Raw genomic sequence first — 7,931 nt, forward strand, 5'->3', positions numbered from 1 at the left:
TGTTATTTGGCCCAAATTGTGTTATTTGAACAGGCATAACACTTGCAATTATTTTCACTACCCCCCCCCCTCAAAACGTAGTGACAATAGTGAAATTTCATGACTATTCATTCGACGGCTCTACAAGGGAAGCCCAGGACAACAATGAACAATTCTGGTGGAAGGCATACCTGCATTCGGTTAATGACAGGTATTGGACGATACTTTACAGGTAGGCCATAAAAACAATTACAAATAATATGGCTCCTCAGAAGCCACCAACGAGCAACCATCGTTGGACTACCAGTAATTCTTCATTCTCTTCAGTTTATCAGCAGACCATATTTGATGTAAAGAAGGGGCAAAGGGTCATTATTTCAGTCTACGAGGTTGGCATATATCTACCTAATTAACATTTTTAGATCTAAGTTCTGCCCTGTACCTAATATTCATTAACTGAACAATTTGTCTCTTTGTCTGTGAATGGGGAAGTATATTGATATTTTTTTGTATTTGATTGTATTATTTTTATTAATATCATTTTCTAGTATTATTTTCTTTTATATCAACCATTTTATTCAATTTCCGCAGTTTTTAATGAGACAATTGTTTCGTCACGCTACGACTTTATCAGCCACCTACCTAAAAAAGCTACCTAGGTACCTCTTCTTTTTCATAATGCTCGATATTGTGTTCCCACAAAAAACCATAATAGACCTACCTATATCAAAAGGTGCTACCCAACAATATAAAAGGTTTTGGTGAAGTCAATATGTTATAGTGGTTATATAAGCTTTATAAATACCTGTCTGGTTTTCCTTTAGCAAACATAGAATAGAATACCTGCTGATAGAATTTAAAAAATTAATATACTTGAAAGTAGGGTATAAAAAGAAACAGTATTACGCTCGGTTCTACAGAACAGTTTGTTTTGTAATAATAAACAGAATGAGAGGAATAAAAGGAAAAGGTGAGAAGGATTTTATACCCAAAGAAGAGGAAAGATTTTATACAAGAAAATGCCAAACACATTAGTTAGTCAGTTTATTACTTTGTTGTTCTCAAACTGGCATTTTTTCACATGAAAACGGCGCATTATAAGAAAAAAGCACGAGGAATATTTTTTAAATGCCGAAGTTCATCGCTTTTATTCACTAACACCCTGTATACGTATTGAATCCTTTACAAATCATTACAATGAAAAAAATTGGAGAGCATTTATTCCTGATTCCTGGACTAACTTATATTTCTTCACGATAGATTAGTGGTGTAGGATCAAAGAAACTCGAAAATGATACTCTGTTAGTTAGTACACCACTAATCTATCGTGAAGTGAAATTTTTGGATCACCACTTCAGATCTTGCTAACTTATATTATCTGTCATATTATCAAAATTTCAACTTGATGATTGAATCTTTTATAATTACCTACTGGTATAGAGAGTGTTCCTAAATTCGAAACACAAACGATAATGAGAGATTTCTTCGGTAATTTTAAGAAAAAAATTTCTATAAACATGGGATAGATATGGATATAACGTTTTGTTTTCGATATACAGGCTGTTTCTCACATTTTTGTGATGATCATACGAGTTTATCGAATCTTTATTACAAGACACTAAAGAGTTTAGTACTGCAAAGTTCCTTTTTATATCTTTTTGGAATTTCAGTGGTCCTCCAAAAAAAGCGGGCACAGAAAAAATACCACACTGTAGATTTGCAATCAAAATTAGCATATCACGTGAAATACACTCTAAACTGGAATATCTATGCCAAATTATCTTGTGAAATGTAGATGCTACGTAGAAAAAAAACTCAGAAAATTATCCGAGGAATCTCTCATTTCAAAATTCAAGGCTCGGAATTTCAAATTTAGATAGTCAATGAGGCATAGCAAAAAAAATGTTGTTCCAGAATTCATGTATGTGAATGGTTCTTATAGTGTAAGAAACAAAAATACACTTCGCCAATAAATTAACGTCCACTAAACATTAGGCAAAAGTTTAAGATACATTTTCATCGAAATGCGTATACGCACAAAAACCTCTATTTTACAAATACCGGGTGTCGCAATTATAACCTATTTTTTTCATGATGCATTATCAAGTTGGAATTGAACTTAAACTTTAGCCTTATCTTTTTTCAACATTTTCTGTTTTGATTCACTTTATTATCTTTCTCATTACTCATCATTTTAGATCATGACATGATTTTATTTCATTTAATTAACATTATCAGCACAGAAGTATATCTAGACATCTAGTCGGAGGCTATGGTGAAATAAAGAATACTTGTCAAATGCAAATGCTTAGTGAAGGTGTAGTATTTTTCGCAAATTTTTTCATAAACAAATATACGACGAGAAACACAACCTCTCTGGTTGGAATCTGAAGAATCGGTGAAAGATTTCATGTTAGTCACACAACCGTTTCATTTATTTGACTGGTCACACGTAGCTTGTGATCATTTATGGAAAAATTACAACTGAAAAATAATATTGGAGATTTTAAAACCACATGTAATACCATTTGCGCCATATATAGAGCAAGGATTTTTGTTGATTCAAGATAGTGACAGGCCTCACGCCGCTCGAGTTGTGAGAAATTATCTAGAAGGAGGGAAGCCAGGGTATGTCCATTTCGAAGCCCGGATTTAAATCCCATAGAGAATCACTGGAAAATTCTTGGGAAAAGATAACAATAGGAACATAAATTGAATACTTTGGAAGACGTACGCAGAGACTGATTGCAATTTGGAAAGACCTGGATCAAAATGACAAAAAGTCTCTTATTTTGAGTATGAGCCGTCGTTGCCAAGAAGTTATTCGTCATTTAATTATTCGTTATTCGATGGAAATACTCGCTACTGTTTCCTTTCATTTTGTTAGGTTTTTTCGTTGTTGAATTTGGATCTTCGTTTTCCATAAAATCATGTTATGCTATAAAATTGTGTTCCTCGAGTAGTAAGAAAGATAATAGAGTGAATTCAATTCCAACTTAATAGAACTTTAGAGAGTGTTACAAATTTTATGAAAAACAGGCTTTAATTGCGACACCCGGTATTTGTAAAATAGAGGTATTTATGCGGATACGGTTTACACAATAACTTTCCGAAGAAAATAACCTGTCATTCAAAAAAAGACGTCCAACTCGGACAAGTAGTTTTGACGAAACAGTATTTCAAAATGTTGCCTAATTTTTAGTGGTTAATTTATTCGCGAAGAATTTTTTTTCGAATCCATCAATTCATCCTATTTCAAGACGTAAAGTGTAAAATTTTCAAACGGGTTATATCGGAAAAATTCAAGTTATTATTCCGTAATTCATTGAAATTTCAGGCAAAACCTCAGAAATTATAGTCTTTTAGCCGACGGGTGTCTAAAAAGAACCCCCATCGAGAAAAATCCGACTTCACACCAACTCTTCCTCTTAATTCCGAAGAAATCCGTTAGCGAAGTGACCAAAATGATGGATCCCAAAGCACACGACGATCCATCATCGGGTCCAGACCGGGACCCTGCCAGAATACCCGGGAACGTCCTCTCAACGCCAACTCTCCGACCCCTTCATCCGTTTTACGTATAACCAACATAATAAACATTTAATGCCCGATAGAAGAGACAACCGAGAGAAAACAGAAGTGTCTACGAAGTACAAGAGAGAACCTTCCCTATTCCCCGAAACAAAAAACGATAGCTGTATGAAATTCCAGACTGGTTTGCAATAAGAGAATGAATAGTCTCCCCGCCTTTGGCTCAGGTTAAACCAGAATGCGAACCCCGCGTTCTTTTTGTACACCGACGGCCGCGGTGTTGCCGTTACCAACGCGCGAAAGTTCCCAGCCGAATCCAAACATTTGTTTTATGCAGATTTAGGCTCGCACAACAGACCAGTGGCGTTCGAGTACTGGAAGTCTAATATTTCACTAGAATGACATACGTAGATTAATATCAAGATAAAATCCTTTGAATTTTACATGCAGAAAAAACCTGTTTTCTTAATTTTCCTAAATTCCACCAGATCATCGAATACCGAGTAGAAACAAAAAGCAACAGTTGGCATAAAAATACATCTTGTTCTGACCAACGACTTTCGATGGTTCTTGTGTATAGTTTGACAGTTGAGAATGTCAAACTGTGTTGACATTTCTGTTCAGTAAGTTTTGGTAATTTATCATGAATCGTTTAGCACCAAATCAACGCTCTCAAATTAACTTTGAAAAAATAAATCTGTTCACTTCGTCCATTTTACGCTCAATTCAGCCTAGTGAGCAAGTAATAAATGCAGTTATTGATGGTTTTGGCACCAATTTCACTCTTCTCGATTCAAAGTCATCAACAAGACAAAGAAATGTGCGTACCGAAGAGAATATTGTTGCTGTAGCTGCTGGAAAAGGCTCCGAAAGGTAGATACGTCGCCGTTCTCAACTTGTTGGCCTTTGTCCTTGACTACGTAGAAAGTGCTGATATTAAATGCTTTAGTTTTCAATGTTTTGATAGTTATGTAGCTTATAATTAAGATGTCTAAAAATCTTCTCATCCGCAGATGGCTTAATTTGATAAAATGGCCATATTTTCAAGGAAGCGACAGCGAAAAACCTCCATCCATTCTCATAGAAAACGTTGAACAATTAAATGTATTTCTATAGGCACAACAGCGAAATTTAATGTACCTAAATATACCCTTGATGGAAGAAGGCTGATCCCTTCAAATGTGTACAGTTTTATCAATTTCAAGAATGAGTATTTCTAAACATCTTACTTACAACTAATGAGAATTTAATCATGAAGTATTTTCAAAAAATATGAAGAGTGGGTTTCACAAAATTTTTATTGAGATGAGTTTCATGATAAAAACGTTCCTGTGTACAATTCTTCTGCACTATAGATTTCAAATTAAAGTAGGAGTGGAATCACCAAGTCTATTTTTCTGTCAAAATTTGCTTTTATTCCTATTAGTTTTTAAAATTAAAACGTTCTTATCTACTAACTATGGAAAAATACTCATAACTAAAAGGGACTTTATGAATTCGAGCAATGAATGCAATGCTTTCCTTATCAACACAAAATCTGTATTATTCATTCAAATTTATTTTATGACCTTTTCAAAATAATGCAGTTTCAAGAATTGGCTTCAGTACACTCTGCAAATTATCTTTTATTTATCTATCGAATCAAAAGGATTAGGTACTGCCAAGTGGTAAATGAAGAGGAAAAATCGGCCGGTGTCATAACTATCAGGTGAGAATTATAGGTAGGTAGTTTTTCGATAAAATTTGTTGGAAATTCCTTATCACGCTTTAACATGAAAAAATTCATGTTTCCACGTTCTTTGATTTCCGAAAATATGGTTTTTCACCTATGGGACACCAAATTCCAATAACAATATAAAATTTAATACAGATCCTTCGTCCGATATTTTAACTCATTATAAAAATAGTTAAACACGTTTGAGAGGAAGTAATTGATAACATGGAGCTCGTTAAACAAGATTATATAATCAAACTTGTTAACCTGACACTTCTCGTGCAAAATATAATCATCACATAGTGACAGAAATAACCTCATGTTGCACATTTTAATCGCCTCATGCCACTAAGATTCATTCTCGATATAGCAGTTTTTTCCATATTTCTCACTTTCTTTGCTCTTTATCATTTCTGAATTTTAAAAAATAATGTGTATTCCCCAAGAGTGCAATTGACGCATGAATGAAAGATGATATTTTGCATAAAATAGTTATTTCATATTCACTTACAAAATCTCAATTAGGTCAGATCTGTTGTAACGGAATTATCGGGTCATTTTTTTTTCAGTACTCTTCTCAGTTTTTATGGTACTGATTATGTGATCATCTTGAATTCTTCAAATTCTTATTTCCTCTTATTTTTTGATATTCTTATGAGTTTTATATGCTTCTGGTTTCAAATATAAGTAATTGTTGCCATTATTATAGAAAAAAGGTAAAAAACATTTCAAAGGCACTACGATGTTACGTTCATTCATATGAAGACCCTACAATTATTTCGCTAAAATAAATGCACGTCATTTATTCTATGATGCTCAACATAATCTTACAGCAAAATTTTCAAAACTCTGATCTGATTCTGAAGGAAATGGACCGAAGCAAGTGCCCAAACGCCATCTGCGCCCATGGTTTCTCAGCTTGAAGCCAGTCGGGGGATTCTGTAGACGTTATGTTAATAAAGAGAACGATGAAAGAAATATCATTCATGCAAATTCGTAGGGGACTCAGGGGTTGTTGAGATAACTGCAGGTAGACGTAATCGGTTTAGGTGCCAATATGCAGTCTTTCGCAATATCATACAGGGTGGATGAGTTGGACACCTGCGAAGATTTTTAATTAGAAGATTCGCGAAGGGTCGAACTTGCTGGGGACCACTGGTTTCGAAAAAATGTGAAAAAGCAACACGAACAACTGCAATTTTATTTTTCTCGTCTCAACAGATGGTTTCACCTCTTCATAATACCTGATTTTTTAAAGCGTGAATCTGCAATAAATATACAGGGTGATTCAAATTTTAATAAACAAACTTCAACGATGAAATACTCAATAATTATTTCTGAGTCAGTAAAAACACAATATATGTTATTATTATAAGATAATTTAGATAATTTTTTTATAGTTTCATAATTCTATAGTTTCAATAGGAACTGTTTCTGTAGAAAGATTAGTCTTTGCTTTCGAAAATGGCAATCACTTGACAAATTTCTTCCCTGGAGTATTCTTTTGAGGTCTGCGAAAAGCTAGTATCTAATCACTGGGAGCCAGGTCTGGAGAATAAGCTGGTAAGCAGTTAAAAGCGCAATTCGTTCAATTTGACCATAGATTTCATCGTTTTTTGACAAGGAGCTTTTTCTGAAATGTGTTGAGTGATGAATCTGGAAAAATCATCCGTATCCGACATCGGTAATTCTTAACGTCCGTGATGTTTACATCTTACTATTTTCCCTCGATTTGAATAAATTAATTTTTACTTTATTACTGAAAAGTTTATGTATAAGTGATATTTCTGCTGTATCTGTTTCAGATAAACACCAATTCCATTATTACACTAGGTAGTAACATAAATAATTGTACCTTCCAACTATTCGCTTATAATTTAATGTAACTAATTTTTCAATAAACATATTGTCTCATTTTGATTTTTTTTGTTTGTTAAATTGAATGAAATAATATGGAGACGACGATAAGTAATATATGTGCAACCATTAAATAAGATCTACCGTATTTGCAACAGTAAATAATCCAGAAAGTTGGATCACGCAAAAATTTACATTTATCAGAATTCTACAAAATTGCTCTCGAAAAATGTTTTCCAAAGACGTTACATGCCGAAAATAGTTATAATACAGGTTTGCACTTGTGTTACATTCAATCAAACAAGTGTAAGCTGCAAGTGCTTTAAAGGCACTTTCACCATACGTTATTTTTTGTTATAGGTACATGTATCATTGAAATGGAACAGAATCTTTTTATTGGACGGCTTCAACATTAACAAATTTTCAACGACGAAATGTTACACTCTCAAGGGAGTAATTTTATGGCTGATTTCTAAGATTGTATTTCGAATAATTCATTATGATTATATTCTTCAGGTAATTCAGAAAAAAATAACTAGATTATGTCTTCTATACAATTTTTTTTTCAATTAATCAGAATAAGGTAGAACGATTTTCTTAGATGATCTGGAAAAGGATGATAAAATCAATCGTTTTACTTTCTTGGAGAAAAATTTCTCACGTTCTCAAAATGGCGTATACTTAAATAGAGCCATAAGCATAAAGCCAGCTTATACGCCATTTTCATTATAAAGCCGCTTTAGGTATACGCCATTTTGAGTATTTCTATTTGAAGGAATTCTCTTAGCTCGTAAAAGATGTAGGTAGGTATACAAATTTTCTTAATTGTTTGATTAAGTACTCTGTAATC

This window comes from Harmonia axyridis, chromosome 1, assembly GCF_914767665.1.
Source record: "Harmonia axyridis chromosome 1, icHarAxyr1.1, whole genome shotgun sequence".
Taxonomy (NCBI): Eukaryota; Metazoa; Arthropoda; class Insecta; order Coleoptera; family Coccinellidae; genus Harmonia; species Harmonia axyridis.